Source organism: Cnephaeus nilssonii (genome assembly GCF_951640355.1).
Source record: "Cnephaeus nilssonii genome assembly, chromosome: 1".
Classification (NCBI taxonomy): Eukaryota; Metazoa; Chordata; class Mammalia; order Chiroptera; family Vespertilionidae; genus Cnephaeus; species Cnephaeus nilssonii.
Genome location: NC_137072.1, coordinates 75,233,920 through 75,249,865, shown reverse-complemented (window position 1 = coordinate 75,249,865; position 15,946 = coordinate 75,233,920). Strand labels below are relative to the sequence as shown.

The 15,946-nt window shown below is 40.8% G+C and overlaps 1 protein-coding gene across 9 annotated transcripts in view; it reads right to left on the bottom strand.

Moving 5' to 3' along the window:
• LOC307097927 (sulfotransferase 1E1-like) overlaps nucleotides 1–8,236 on the bottom strand; it is a 45,593-nt gene extending 37,357 nt beyond the window's left edge. For 7 of the 9 annotated variants that reach the window (XM_079768224.1, XM_079768227.1, XM_079768221.1 and 4 more), the window contains exon 1: nucleotides 8,037–8,236. The gene's annotated coding sequence lies outside the window, so the exon portion shown is untranslated. Of the gene's footprint in view, nucleotides 1–4,178; nucleotides 4,298–8,036 lie in introns of all 9 variants that reach the window. The other 2 variants (XM_079768225.1, XM_079768228.1) reach the window with 1 other exon arrangement.
• Between the last annotated feature and the right edge of the window lie 7,710 nt (nucleotides 8,237–15,946).

Sequence of the window (15,946 nt, the reverse complement as noted above, 5' to 3'; positions counted from 1 at the left end):
CCAGCTGGGGGTCCCTGCCCAGGGCCCAAGCCTCAGCCAGAGGTTTGCAGCCTTGGCTGGGGGTGGAGCCAGCTGGGGGTCCCTGCCCAGGGCCCGAGCCTCAAACAGAGGCTTGAGGCCTTGGCCAGGGGCAGAGCCTGGCAATCGAGCCAGCTGGGGGTCCCCTGCCAAGGGCTGGAGGCTTTAGGCCTTGGCAGGGGCGGAGCCAGAGATCACAGGAGATAGGTGTGAACTACAGAGGAAATACCTTTTCTGACCGCTCATTGGGTAAGCTCCCTGTATGCCACTGGTAATATTCTTAGTAACTTGGGTATAAGAATTCAAAAAGGTGATCTAGGGCTTTTCCACCACACTCCTGGAGAAAAAAAAACGAAGGTCTGCTGCTGGAGGGCTAAGAAATGTCATATCCTGCCCTAGCCGGTTTGGCTCAGTGGATAATGCCTAGGTTTGCCAATCGTGGAGTCCAGGTTAGATTCTGATCAAGGGCATGTACCTAAGTTGAAGGCTCCTCCCTGGCTGGGGCCCAGGTCAGGGCTCATGAAGGAGGCAAGCATTCTAAGTATTCCTCTCACTTTGATGTTTCTCTCTGTCTTTCCCTTTCTCTTTCACATGCTCTAAAAGTCAAAGTCAACATATACTCAGGTGAGGATAAAAAAAAAAAAAAAGAAAGAAATGTCATATTCTATGAAAGACACATCTTGAAAATGCCTAAAGAAAGTTGTCATTTTTTCTTGGTGAAGGGACTGGAGTCCGTGTTGATGAAAACACCTTGGTGGCTGCAGTGGCTCCAGCAGTGGGGTGATGGGGTTGGTGCCTTTCCCTGATCAGCCTGGTTGTCTCTCACAAAGGGAGGCCAGACTGCGGCTTAGGCCCGCTCCTTATGGGGAGCGGGCCTAAGCCGTCAGTAGGACATCCCCTGAGGGCTCCCAGTATGTGAGAGGGGGCAGGCTGGGCTGAGGAGACACCCCCCCAGTGCACGAATTTCGTGCACCGGGCCCCTAGTTCTTATATAAGGGCTTATTTAAGCCAACTAAATGGAGTTTTTAAAATAAATTAACAACACAATTTTTAGGTAGAAAATAACACACAATACACATGAACATACAGAGAGACACAGAGACCTCCTAGCTTTCACCTTAAAATAACTTCCATAAGATGGATATGATAAAATAAAAGAACAGTTTAATTAAAGCTATGTTTCTGGCAGATGGAATAAATTAAATTTTTTCCTTAGGTAGCTAAAGATTTTCTTATTAGTATTTGCCGAGTAAACAATTAAGATTTATATTTGTCCTTAGTCAGGAAGCCTTAGAAAATTTTGATTTTCAGAAAAATCTTTGCTTTCAGAATAACACCCCTTGGTTTCCTTTCCTATTTTTTTTCCTTTAGTCTTAGGAACTGGGAATAATAAAGACAGGAGGGCTTTGAACTACTTCTCAAGCTGCATTTCTGGTTTCACAAAGATTTGTAATATAAGAACAATTGCTCTTGCCCAGCCAGTGTCGCTCAGTGGTTGAGCATTGACCATGCACCAAGAGGTCATTGGTTGATTCCCGGTCAGGGTACATGCCCAGCATACAGGAGGCAGCCAATTGATGTTGATGTTTCTCTCTCATTGATGTTTTTTTCTCTCTCCCTCTCCTTTTTGCACTCTCTAAAAAACAATAAAAAGAAGAAAAAAAAACAAATAAATAACAATTGCTCCCAACTTAAGCGCTATTAACCTATCTAACTACATCTTCCTAATTTGTGTATTTTCTCTAGGTAAAATTCTTTTGTTGTTGTTTTGTTTTAAATATATTTTTATTGATTTCAGAGAGTAAGGGAGAGGGAGAGAGAGATAGAAACATCAATGATGAGAATCATTGATTAGCTGCCTCCTGCACACCCCATACTGGGGAGGGAGCCGCAACCATGGCATGTGCCCTTGACTGGAATCGAACCTGGGACCCTTCAGTCCACAGGCTGACACTCTATCCACTGAGCCAAACCAGGTAGTGCTCTAGGTATATAGTTTTATTTTAGCTTGGGGAAAAGGCTCAAAATAAAAAATCTACCATGTTCTGAATCTCAGCTTCCTATTTGGTCAAATTTCGGATCATTAAGTTATTAAATCCCTTCAAATATCTTATCAAGTTTCAGCTGGACAAGCAGTAATGTATTTGATAGTACTAAAAAATTTCACAGACTGAAAGGAGTACAAAGGTCATGACCTTCCAGAGTTATTCCCTCTGATGGCCAAAAGAAAGAACTGACAGAGAAGTGTTCCCAGCAGACATAATAATATCTAATCCCATAAAACATTCATGTAAAATTAACATAACTTCTTTACAAAAAGCTTTAAATATATCAATTTTTATAATTTTATCAATCCTTACATTTCTTTATCTTTTTAAAAATCTAGCTGCTACCTGAATCAGGGCTTCACAAATGGGTTTTGTACTACAGTTCATGGAATGTCTGTATCAGGAATCATGGAAATTTTGTTCTTTTCTATCTCCTGACAATTTTACCCAATTTTATGTAAAAAGGTTCTGGGTCCCAGTGAGAAGTCAAGCCAAAAGAAACTAGACTGTTATTAGGTCCTATTATCAATCTTAAACTTGATTTCACTTTAACCAGCCTGACTGCTTCCCCAGCAATTGATGGGAAGGTTTCCTTTTTTTTTTTTTTTAAATCTCTGTCTGTCAGCTTTATAAGTTTTTCCAAACTGGGACAAGTAGAACATACTTTTGTGGTGCCTTTTAATGTTGGGGGGATCGACAAGGGTTGTTTTGTTTTTGTGTGTGTGTGGTTTTTTGTTTTGTTTTGTTTTGTTTTTTGGCCCATTTAGCCTTTAGTAATGCTTTATTAAAGCCTTCGTGTTAACCCCTTCAATGTTCATTTTACTTATCTAAATTATTAATAATCATCTAAAGATTTCCATCCTGCTGGTATGATTCCTGTCACTCTCCTGTCTTCTCTTCAGTTCACCCTTATCAATATTTAAAAATATGTATCCCATCCTGTTTATTTGATTTGGATTTGCTTTTTCAGTGAACTTTTAAATGACCTAATCTAATTGCCACATTCCTCATCATAGACATTGTAATTTTAGGTTATAATTTCCTTGAGGGCTGGCTGCAGTTTGGTAGAACCCTAGCTATAAATGGAGTATAGCCCTGTCTGGTCATATTTTGGAGCTTCTAACCTGATAGTTACCAAGTCAAGTTCTTAAGACATAAAAATTTTAGGCTTTCTTTTAGTAAGATTTTGCCATTCTTTGTGTTGTTTTTTTTTTTTCTTTTTAAGTGCAGGACAATTGTACTTGGAGTATCCTGATTTTTTACAATATCTGCAAATGTCTGAAGGCAAATAGAAAGGAATCAGAGTAGATTTTGATTTTTATTCTAATTTCTGTTTTTCTCTCTTATTGAGGGAATCTTAATGACTAGCCATTATGACAATATGAGAGCTCCATAAGGAAAAAATTTTTTTACTTCAGAAGTTATATCAAAACAAAGATAAAGAATGAAAAGGATCCATAATCTGACCTTGATGATTAGTATCTTAATAGCTACTCAAAGCAATTAACCTTTTATGGCTTAACCAAGGAAGCAAGAAAATAGTCTGAGAAAGCAAAGACTTTTTTGCACAGGTGGTAAGGATGGTATAATTCTGGTCTCCCACAAAAATGTGGGGCATCTCCAGCCCACTAATTCGTGGCACAGGGCAGGCAGTACTGGAATGCAATTTTCCCAGTACTGTCAAGTAAGAAAAGGTTAAAACTACAAAGACCCTTTATGGGCTGAGGTCCCATATGACAAACTTCCCTAAGAGTTGGCATGACTGAACGAAGAAGACCAATAAGCCTTTTATGGCTTAGCCAAGGCTTGGAACTAACCTATTCAACTGGCCACCAGATGCATACCTATAAGTGCACCTTCTAGATGGTGGAGACCAGAGAAAATATTCTCACTGGTCATAATGACCAAGCTCTCAGGCCATATAACAAGATGAAAGGAGAGACACCAGACAGAGATAGAGAATAACAGAATTAACAAAACCATGAATATGTATACCAAATAACTAAGACTCACTAAGTCCAAGAAACTAGTTTCACAAATATTTTCTCCTGGTAATCTAAAATTAGAAAATTTTAAAAAGGGTTCTCACCACTCTGCTTTCACTTAACTTACAAGGAAGAGATCTGGCTGTCCAACTTAGCAAGAAGTCTTATCTTTGCCAGCATACCAGAGGTCCCAGGATCTTTCTACTGCAGTGCCCAGCCAGTGATGTATCCTGCTCAAAGTACCAACTGTGCGGGAGAAAGAAATTTTCCTTTACCCTCAAGGTTCCTTTGTCTGGTCTAATAATCAAACACACATGAGACAGATAGATAAGACAAAACAACCAAATTTAATACGCGCATATCCATTGGAACCCTACGTACATGTGACAGTCAGAAACCTCACGTACATGAGAGGTCAGGGGACAGAAAGTTAAGATGAAGTATGTATGGCATTCTGAGCTGAAAATGAGGTCTTTTGTGGGACCGTAAAGGGTCATTGCTGGATGATAAGAAGAACAGATGCTTAGAAATTAGTCATTTGTCCTGTCCAGCAGAAAGGTCATAAGAAGTTTTTATGCACAAACCCTCTAATTTAAATTCTGTACAAAAAATAAATATGAAAGTCTCTCATCAGTCTGCTGAACTCAATAAACCTCAGCTCAAAATAATGTACATGATAAAGTGGCACATTTTGGAGAGATCCATCTTGAGCCCCTTACAGCCAGGCCCTAGGAAAGGAGTTCATCTTGAATCTTAATTTATTCCTCCACACCCTCAAATTTCAGGCAAAGTGTGTAGTCTATACTTTTCAAAGGCCAGGAACAGAGATAAAGAATGAAAACTGTTGGGAGATTAGTGATTTGTCTATAACTATGAATGAAAAAAAGGGTTCTATGGAAAGTAACCTCACAGGGTAATCTGATCATAAATACCTAACTGCGCAGGTCATGGTGAGTAGTCATGTGCCAGGCATTGAACTTTTTTATTAAAAGGTTTATCTCTGCTAGAAGCAAGCCCTGTGCATTGTTTCTGTTGATAAAGACTAACTGGAACTTTAAGGAAATATAATAAATCAAAAGGGTCTATGGGAGAAACTAGGCCTTCTGCACATTCTTACCTTAAGTGCAAGAACCCTACATGTGAGAATCCCTCAGAAAGAAATTTATGTTTATAATAAAGGTCTGTGGTTCTAACTTCCCCTTCCCTGATCTTCCCCTTCCCTATTATAAATACTCATCCATGCTGGCACCAGGCAGAGTGTACATGAGGCTTGTTGTATCTGCATGCACTGGGTTGCAATCCTTTCTATTTCCCCGAATAAACCCCTTTTGGTGATGAAATACCTAGTTTACATTATTTTTCAGTTGAGATTGTGGGGGCTAATGAGAGATTCCAAGATAAGAACAACCCGAGGGCTTCAGGGTAGGTGAGCAACCAGGTGCTGGTGCCCACATAGAGCTGCTTTGGCTCACTGCTTGGCTTTTGATTCAGAAGCTTATGGTGAGTCTTCTGGAATTGAGCGTCTGCCTTTTGCATTTTGAAGCACTCTGGGCTTTATTCGGGAATCATTTAGAATTTTTTTGGTCAAACTTGTTGTTAAGAGGTCTTGCTCATTTGTCTATAAGTACTTGATTTTGCAAGTTGGCTTGATTTCTTTGGAAACAGGTTGTCTTTCAAGACAAAGTTGGCTTTTGCCTAAAGACCCCTTTGAGGACAGAGCTTATTTCTACTAAAATTAGTCGATTTGGCCCAGTATTAGACTGTGCTGTCTCACTGAGAAAAGTTCCACTTAGCACTCAGTTCAGCCTATAACTGGACTCCCCAAGAGTGGTTATTTTCCTAGAACTGGCTGTTAGCCTTGGGCCTAATCCTCTGTGATTAGATTGTTCTAGAGTAAGAGGCTGGCTGACTAGTATCTGACCTGTAGGTTGCTCAAACTGTTGTAAATATTCTTGGGTTTTGGCTCTAGGGAAAAGCCTCTAAAACAATGGGATCTCAGCTATCTAAATATTGAAAGAGCATCCCTCCTTCACCAGGGACTCCTGCAAAGTACTTTGTTAAAAGCCACAGGTAATTTTCATGTGCATATTTAACTAAATGGACTGGTCTCACTGAAATTAATTCAGAAAATCAGTAGCCACTCTAGGAACTTTCGAGATTCTCAAACTTAATTTTCCTAAAACAGAATTGGACAATGATAGCACTGAAATTGGTAAAACTGAATGGAATACCTATTTTGAATGGTATACTGAGGCTTCCAACTGGTACAAAGACTTTGAAGTTGCCTTTTAAAAAGCAAAGTCTTAAAATTAACAGAGGCTACTGAAAAAAAAGGAGATAAAATGGCCTCTGAAACCACAGGTTTTCTCTCTGCAGTGTTCTCTTGCCCTTTGCCCTCTATTCCATTGTCTCAGGATCAGTCTTTAGATCTGTGCTATTCTGCTATAAATTCTTCTTTACCTCAGGATTCTTCTCTAGTTGCACAAACGTTTCCTCCTCAGCTCCTTTGCCTCAAGCTCCAGCTCCGATCTAGCCCACAACATCACATTTTTTACCTTTGGTTTGACCTTCAGGCCATTTTTCCTTGAATCTGAAGCAGGAAAGTTGGAATAAGAAACAAAGGCTTCAAGCTCTACCCATCCCTTTTTCTGTCTTGGCTGGAATAACACAGATGTGACCTTCACTGACCACCTGTTCCTCCACTTCCAACTCTCCAATTTCCTATAGTTGAAAGGACCCAAAACAATCACTATCTGGAAAGGAGAGACAAGGACACACATCAGCAGTCACCTCACCAGCATCAAAGGCTGAGAAGTACCTTATTCCCCCCTTCCTTGCCCACTTTTAATAAAAACCTTCCACTTAGACCCCATGGGGACATCTCGTTCTCAAAGTCACCTGCTTTCATTTCTTGAGTACATTCTACTGCTCTAATAAGTTGACTGTGGTTTGCTTAATTTTTCTGCCACACTTTTGAATTCTTTCTTGTTCCATGACAAGAACCCAGACCAAGTTGAGGCTTCCCGTGGCCTCCCAAGGTGCCACCCACCATCAGCTTTTGAACCACATAGTTATTCCTTGACACCCTGTTGTTCTTAAGCCTCACATGCTGCTGGCATCTATACCAACTGGAAGTGAATTCTTTATGGTAATTGGTGTATGTAGTCCTTCTTTAGTGTCCCAGTTAATAAAGCTAGCCAATACCATTTTCCTTCACTTGGGAAGGAAAACAATTTACCTGGACGGTAATGTCTCAGGGTTTTACCGAAAGATTTGTTTTTATTTCTCACAAATTCTGAAGACTGATTTGGATGATATACTTTTTTTCCAAAAGCTCCACCTTATTGCAATATACATTTTTCTATTATTATTAACCCTCACCTAAGGATATTTTTCCATTGATTTTTAGGGAGAGTGGAAGAGATAGGGAAAGACAGAGGAAACATTAATGTGAGAGAAACACATCAACTGGTTACCTCCTGCACGAGCCAGCCCCGACTGGGGCCTGGGCCTGGGAGGAGCCTGCAATCAAGGTACGTGCCCTTGACCAAGATAAAACCAGGACCCACTGGTCCACAGGCCGACACTCTATCCACTGAGCCAAACTGGCTAGGGAATGATTTAATTTTTTTCTCTTCTTCTCATGTCTCCTCACAGAAATATAGCTACCATCTGTTGGAAATTTTGGCCTTAAAGCAGTGGTTCTCAACCTTTCTAATGCCACGACCCTTTAATACAGTTCCTCATGTTGTGGTGACCCCCAACCATAAAATTATTTTCATTGCTACTTCATAACTGTAATTTTGCTACTGTTATTGTCCCAATTTCTCCTTCAGGGACGTAAGCACAGGTGACCAAGGGTGCCTCAGCCAGTCTCTAAACAGACACTGACACGTACGACCCAAGATACTTACTTAATATTGGCCGAGCATAAATTACACAGGAGACAGACATGCAATGCACAAATCACACACGGTTTATTTACCAGAGTCCTGGTGGTTTCCAGACCTCGGCAGGCCACCCGGGGATCCGCGCTGACAGACACACACACTGGACGTTGGACGTTGCAGCTGCGGCTCCGCGTCTTGTTTGAGGCCTCGGTTTCCGGCTCACTGTTCGGACTCACAGTCCACGGCAGAGCTTGGGCAGATGCAGGAAGGGGGGTGGAGAGTGACCGTCTGTGGAGGAGCCGAACAAGCCTCTCTGATCTTCCTCCAGAGCTTCCTCTTTTTATGTGCCTAGATGGGCGTCTTCAGTGTGTCTTATCAGCGGGTCCCAGGAGCCTTGCAAATCTGGTTTTACATACGGGGAACAGATCACTTTATCTATTTTCTACATACAGGCCACTCAAGGGTGTTTATCAATTTGTTTACATTACATTCCATACTTTTTAATATCACACTGTAATTCCACACTGTAATTCCACACTTTGATACTTATTCTATATTATTCTTATTACTATTACTATAACAGTTATGGAACATAATGTATGTAAATATCTGTGTTTTCCGATGGTCTTAGGCTCTATAGCAGCGGTTCTCAACCTGTGGGTTGCGACAGTTGAGAACAGCTAGCAGGGTCGCCTAAGACCATCGGAAAACACAGATATTTACATTATGATTCATTAACAGTAGAAAAATTACAGTTATGAAGTAGCAACGAAAATAATTTTATGGTTGGGGTCACCACAAAATGAGGAACTGTATTAAAGGGTGCAGCATTAGAACGGTTGAGAACCACTGCCTTAAAGAGACATAAGGCCTCCAAAGAAAAATTACGATTTGTCCAAACTCAGATTTCATATTTGGTACATTAATATTGGAATAATGACTATACCTGGATCCAGATGGGCTCATGGTATCCCAAGTTTCCCAAAGCCCTAAACTATGTGTCAACTGCAAGGTTTTCCTGGGCTAGTTTGCTATTGCATCTCAGATTTCTCTCTTATGACAAAACCTCATGTTTTACTACAGAATGACAGTCCTGATACAATTTGATGGGAAGAACCTTTAAAGCCTCAAAGGACAGTTAATAAAACTACCTGCTCTTGGGCATCTTGACTATCAGCTTCTCTCTTTATTTTGTTTGTTCATGAAAAGAAAAGAAATGCCCGGGAGTACTCACTGAAAAACACGGGGATCACCACAGACTCCCTAAAATACTATAGTCAGTAATTGAACCCAGTGACTTGAGATATCTCCCTTAGAGCAGTGATTTTCAAACTTTCTCATCTCATGGCACACATTTCCTAATTCCTAAAATTCTGCAGCACATCAAACAATATATTATATTTTTTGCTGCACTAACAAAAAAAAAATAGGTATAATTTTGATTCGTTTATACCAGACAGCTATTGTTATGCTGCTGTTGTCACTTTTTTATTTGACAATATAGGGGAAAAGAAGTCAGTGCCCTTAACTACATAGACAGGTCTTGTATGTTTTAAAAATTCTTGCAGCACATGAGTGTGCCTCTTGCAGTACACCAATGTGCCACGGCACATCAGTTGAAAATCGCTGCCTTAGAGCCATTGCTGATCCTGCCCAGTTTATTAAGGTCACAGAGAAAATTGTTATAGGATCTCATCTAACTATCTTTGTACCTCATAAAGTAGAAGCTCTCCTGAATTCTCATCACACCTGGCATTTTCAATTAGTTGCCTTATTTTCCGATGAAATTCTTCCATTAGACACTTCCTACTTAAATATTTCACATTGCAATAACCTTAATCCAGCTATTCTTCCTTCTTCTGAAACGGATAAAGCACCTCACAACTGCTTGCCACTGATGGGTCACATCCTGACTCCTTGTGACAGTTTGCAGGAGACTCCTCTAGGTAAAGCTGACTGCTCATGGTTTACTGATGGTTCATCCTTAAAAAATGAATATGGTAAGTACTGTGCTGATGATGCCATTGTAACCCCCTTTGAAGTGCTCAAGGCAGCATCTTTTCCATTGGCTACTTCAGGACAGCAGGCTACATTGTATGCCCTAACTCCTGTTTGCATTTAGCAAAGGTTAAAACTATCAACATTTATACTGACAGTAGGTATGACTTTGGAGTAGTTCATGACTTTGGAATATTATGGAATCAATGTGCATGTTATTTTTTGTTTTTAAATCTCCAATGGAGATAAAATTAAAAATGGCCAATATATTCAGGAGTTTTGGGATGCTATACTTTCACCTGATACATTAGCTATTTATTAATATTCTAGGACATTCTAAACTTGACTTTCTAGAAGCTAAAGGAAATCATCTTGATGACATTTCTGCTAAGAGTGTTGCTCTTAAAGGCACCTGCTGCAGTCAATACTCTGTCATGTTTCCCAGGTATTTGTTTACTAACCTTATGTTGCTAAACTCCAGGGAGTAGATTCTTGGATGTATCACATCTAAAGAAGACACTGAATCCTGACTGGAACTGACTGCATTCAGAATATTGGCTTAAATTCCATTCCTGAGAGATCTTGAAACTGCAATTTTTAGGTATTAAGTCTTGGAGGGCTTAACAAATGTGACTCCACTGAGGGCCTGTTGTTTCTTTTTAACACTATTACAGACTTAAAGTGAAAGTTCAGAGCTGATATTTGCCGAGAAATGGGCAATAGCAATTAATCCAATACCTAGAACTAAAAACATGAAAATATCAAAGTCAGATTAATGGTTTAAAGAAACATTGACACAGGCAGTGATATAGAAAATGTCCCTTCCAGATTGTAATATTGTCATCCCCAAAAAAACAAAGACAAATCTAGAGTTACTAAGAAAGAACTTTATTAAAAATTATTAGAAAGAATTATTTGTAAAATGGCAGGAGATGAGGGTGGAGAATAGGGGTAGTGCAATAGAAAGAACATTCTGATCATAAGATCACCAAGTATCTTAAGAGTTAAACAAGACAAATACTGCATGATCTTACAAACATGTAAAATTTTAAAAGTCAGACATGTAGAAGCAGAGAATGGGCCATAGGGTAAGAAATAGGGGGAGATGTTGGTCAAAGGGTACACACTTTTACTTATAAGTAAATTATGGGGATCTAATGTACAGCATGGTGACTATACTTAATAATACTATGTTATATATTTAAAATTCGCTAACAGAGTATATCTTTAGTGCTCTTATCACAAAAAAACAGCAAAAGGTACCTTCGTGATAGCCATTTTTTATTAGCTTTCATAATAAATACTTTTATCAATTTATCACATTGTACACCTTAAATATATACAATTTTTATTTGTCACTTATACTTCAATAAAGCTAGCGTTGGAGGGGGAAATTAGGCAAGAGTGTTATTTTTTTTTAAAAAAAGAAGTCAATAGGGTTTGAAAGAACCTTATTGGAGAAGTGAGCTGAAAGAATGACATGATGAAAGAAAAGGTAAGAGAATATTTGACTCTTAGGACAGCCCGTTCTCAGGGATGGTATGCTAAGGAGAGGTTGTTTACAGATTCAGGCTGAAGGTAAAGCAAAGTTCAGGGCCATTTGAGTAGGAAAAAAAATCTTTATTTTTAAAAAATATATTTGTATTGATTTCAGAGAAAGGAAGGGAGAGGGAGAGAGATAGAGATAGAAACATCAATGATGAGAGAGAATCATTGATTGGCTGCCTCCTGCACGTTCCACATTGGGGATGGAGCCCACAACCCAGGCATGTGCCCTGACCGGGAATCAAACAGTGACTTCCTGGTTCATAGGTTGACGCTCAACCACTGAGCCGCACTTGCCAGGCAAAGAAAATTTTAAAACAAAGTGTAATTAACAAGCACTTTGTTCCCATTTATCAGTGGGGCAGGCAGTTCAGCTAATCATTTATATAGCAAAGGATGGGAATCTGGAGCTTCGGTATCTGGCCTTGTCACCAGTAAACAAGGAGGCATCCATGAATCTTAATAAGTCATATGGTGAAGGGTGCTTATGTGCACTAAGCTCATTTTCAGTACACGAAATAGTGAAATAATTTCTTTAATCTTTATTGTTTTCCAGGAATACAGGCTTCAGGGAAAGTTCAATGTTGTCAGAAATGTCACAAAATTGTAACTACATTGAGATGAGGAATCAAGTGTTGTTTGCTCCCCTTGAAGTTCACAGTGCCTTCCCTAGATATTGTGAGGAAATTGAAAAATTACCCCTTCCCTCCTCTGGTTCTTTTGGCTAGTTGAATAATCAAATTGACATGAGACAAATTGACAAGAGAAAATCAAATTCAATTTTGTTCACATGGGAACCCCCACATACATGAAAGAGTCAGAGACCCTCCATACATTAGAGATGCAGGGACAAACAAGGGAAAACAAAGTCTACATTACATTCTGAGCTAAGGATGAAGTAAGGCACCTTGAGCTTCAAAGGGAAGGAAGACCACTGCAGGATAAAAAGAAGAGCAGATGTTCAGTAATCAGTACTTTGCCACGCCACATAGGTAGGTAAAAAAAAAAAAAAAGTTTATATCTGATCATCTCTTCATATGTGCACTAACACTAATTTAATTTTTTTCTGGGTATTTGAGTGGAGTCAGAAGTTTTGTTTGGGCCCACAGGGACTCTGTTGTCTTTAGCACAAAATTATCCAAATACCATAGAATTACATTTTGGTGTGACTTGTTCTGAACCTCTACACAGAGTAGTAAATGAAAATAGAGTTGATAAGAAGAAAGTCTACTGTTTGTGTGTGTGTGTGTGTTTTATTAATTTCAGAAAGCGTAAGGGAAAAAGAGACAAAAACATCACTGATGAGAAAGAATCATTGATTGACTGCCTCCTGCATGCCCTCACTGAGAATCAAGCGCCCAACCTGGGCATGTGTCCTGACCAGGAATCGAACGGTGGCCTCCTGGTTCACAGGTCAATGCTCAACCACTGAGTCACACTGGCTGGGCAGTTTGCTGTGTTTTAAAGGAAACAAAGTTTGCTACCCTGAAGCTGCCCTTTTACAATATTAATTTTAAGCTGTTTATTAAAAAACACAAAAGACTCAGAAAGAACTTTTGACCCTCCCCACTTCCCTGCCCAAGTGATTCAGACAGAGAAACCTCCTGCAGAAAGGACATACTAGAATGTCAATGTCACCTTGGCCTAATTTGAATTAAGTATTGTGACTAGAAGGTTTCAGGAAGGAAGACTCCAAGCCTGTTAGCTAGATACCCCCTGTGTCCCATTGTTTCTGAGTCACGTAGCAAGACTTTTTTTTCCCAGGTATGTTCCCCTCTCATTTACTAGCTGTAAATACCCATTCTCATTTCCAAAATCTAAGACTCCCTCCACCGCCTTTTCTTCTTTGCCCAAAATGTTTTATCTTATCTAATAAAAGAGTGATATGCAAATTGGCTGTCACTCTAACACCCACAAGATGGCTGGCCCCATGTGGACACAAGATGGCCACCATGGGAAGGCAGTTGTGGGCAATCAGGTTGGCAGGGGAGGGCAGTTAGGGGTGACCAGGCCTGCAGGGGAGGGCAGTTGGGGGGGACCAGGCCTGCAGGGGAGGGTATTTGGGGGGGACCAGGTCTGCAGAGGAGGGTAGTTGGGGGGACCAGGCCTGCAGGGGAGGGCAATTGCGGGGGGAGGACCAGGCCTACAGGGGAGGGCAGTTGGAGGCGACCAGGCCTGCAGGGGAGGACAGTTGGGGGGGCCTTAGGCATGCAGGGGAGGGTAGTTGGGGGGGACCAGGCCTATGGGGGAGGGCAGTTGGGGGGAACCAGGCCGGCAGGGGAGGGCAGTTAGTGGCAACCAGGCCTGCAGTAGAGGGCAGTAAGGGGTGACCAGGCCAGCAGGGGAGGGCATTTGGGGGGGACCAGGCCTACAGGGGAGGGCAGTTGGGGGGACTAGGCCTGCAGAGGAGGGCAGTTGGGGGGGGCAAGCCTGCAGGGGAGGGCAGTTGGGGGCAATCGGGCCAGCAGGGGACAGTTAGGGTAACCAGGACGGCAGGGGAGAACAGTTAGGGGTGACTGGGCCAGCAGGGGAGGACAGTTAGGAGCGACCAGGCCGGCAGGGGAGGTCAGTTAGGGTGATCAGGCCAGCAAGGGAGCAGTTAGGTGTCGATCATGTTGGCAGAGGAGTGGTTATGGGGTGATCAGGCTGGCAGGCAAAAGCGGTTAGGGGCAATCAGGCAGGCACGCAGGTGAATGGTTGGGAGCAGCATTCCTGAATTGTGAGAGGGATCCCAGATTGGAGAGGGTGCAGGCTGAGCTGAAGGACACACACACACACACACACACACACACACACACACACCATGCACAAATTTTGTGCACCGGGCCTCTATTATACCCAATATTGCCTCACTGTCTTTGGAATTCATGTGTATGTAAATTCCTCATGCACATGTATTAAAAACATTGATTTTGATTTTCTCCTGTTAATCTGTCTCTGTTAATTTGATTATTAGTCAGGTAGAACTTAGAAGGTGGGAGAAAAAGTATTAATTTTTTTTAACTCCCACAATTATAAACTGAGTAATGCAGGGTGATTTTATCAGAAAAAAAAAAAGATTTTTAAAATATGTTTTTAATGATTTCAGAGAGAGGAAGGGAGAGGGAGAGAGATATATAAACATCAATGATGAGAGAGAATCATTGATTATCTGCCTCCCTACCCACCAGGGATCAAGCCTCCAAACAAGTATGTGCCCCAACCAGAAAATGAATTGTGACCTCCTGGTTCATAGGTCTATGCTCAACTATTGAACACACTGGCCAAGTGAAAATATATATATATTTTTTTAATTATTTATTGTTTAAAGTATTACATATAGTATTACATATGTCTCTTTTTTCCTTCATTGACCTCTCTCCAGCCATCCCAACCTCTCCCAGCACATGCCAAACCTGCCCCCCCCACCCCTGCCTCCAGTGTCTGTGTCCATTGGTTATGCTTATATGCATGCATACAAGTCCTTTGGTTGATCTCTTACACCCCTCCCCTGCCCTCACGCTTTCCCTCTGAAGTTTGACGGTCTGTTCTGTGCTTCTCTGTTTCTGGATCTACTTTTGTTCACCAATTTATGTTGTTCATTATATTTCACAAATGAGTGAGATCATGTGATATTTATCTTTCTCCGACTGACTTATTTCACTTAGCATAATACTCTCCAGATCCATCCATGCTGTTGTGAATAGTAAGAGTTCTTTCTTTCTTACAGCAGCTTAGTATTCCATTGTGTAGATGTATCACAGCTTTTGAATCCACTCATTTGCTGAGGGGCACTTAAGCTGTTTCCAAATCTTAGCTATTGTAAATTGTACTGCTATGAACATAGGGGTGCATATGTCCTTTCTGATTGGTGTTTCTGGTTTTTGGGATATATTCCTAGAAGTGGGATTATTGGGCCAAATGAGAGTTCCATTTTTAACTTTTTGAGGAAACGTCATACTGTTCTCCACAGTGGCTGCACCAGTCTGCATTCTCACCAGCAGTGTATGAGGGTTCCTTTTTCTCCACATCCTCACCAGCACTTGTCATTTGTTGGTTTGTTGATGATAGCCATTCTGACAAGTGTGAGATGGTACTGCATTGTGGTTTTGATTTGCATCTCTCGGATGATTAGTGACTTTGAGCATGTTTTCATATGTCTCTTGATCTTCTGTGTGTCCACTTTCAAAATGTGTCTAATTAAGTCCTTTGCCCAATTTTTGATTGGATTGTTTATCTTCCTTTTGTTAAGATGTATGAGTTCCCTATAAATTTTGGAGATTGGGCCCTTATCGGAGATAACATTGGCAAATATGTTCTCCCATGCAGTTGGCTTTCTTGTTGTTTTGTTGATGGTTTCTTTTGCTGTGCAGAAGCTTTTTATTTTGATGTAGTCCCATTTGTCTTTTTCTCCTTACTTTCCATTGCCCTAGAAGCTGTATCAGTAAAGATATTGCTACGACATATATCTGATATTGTGCTG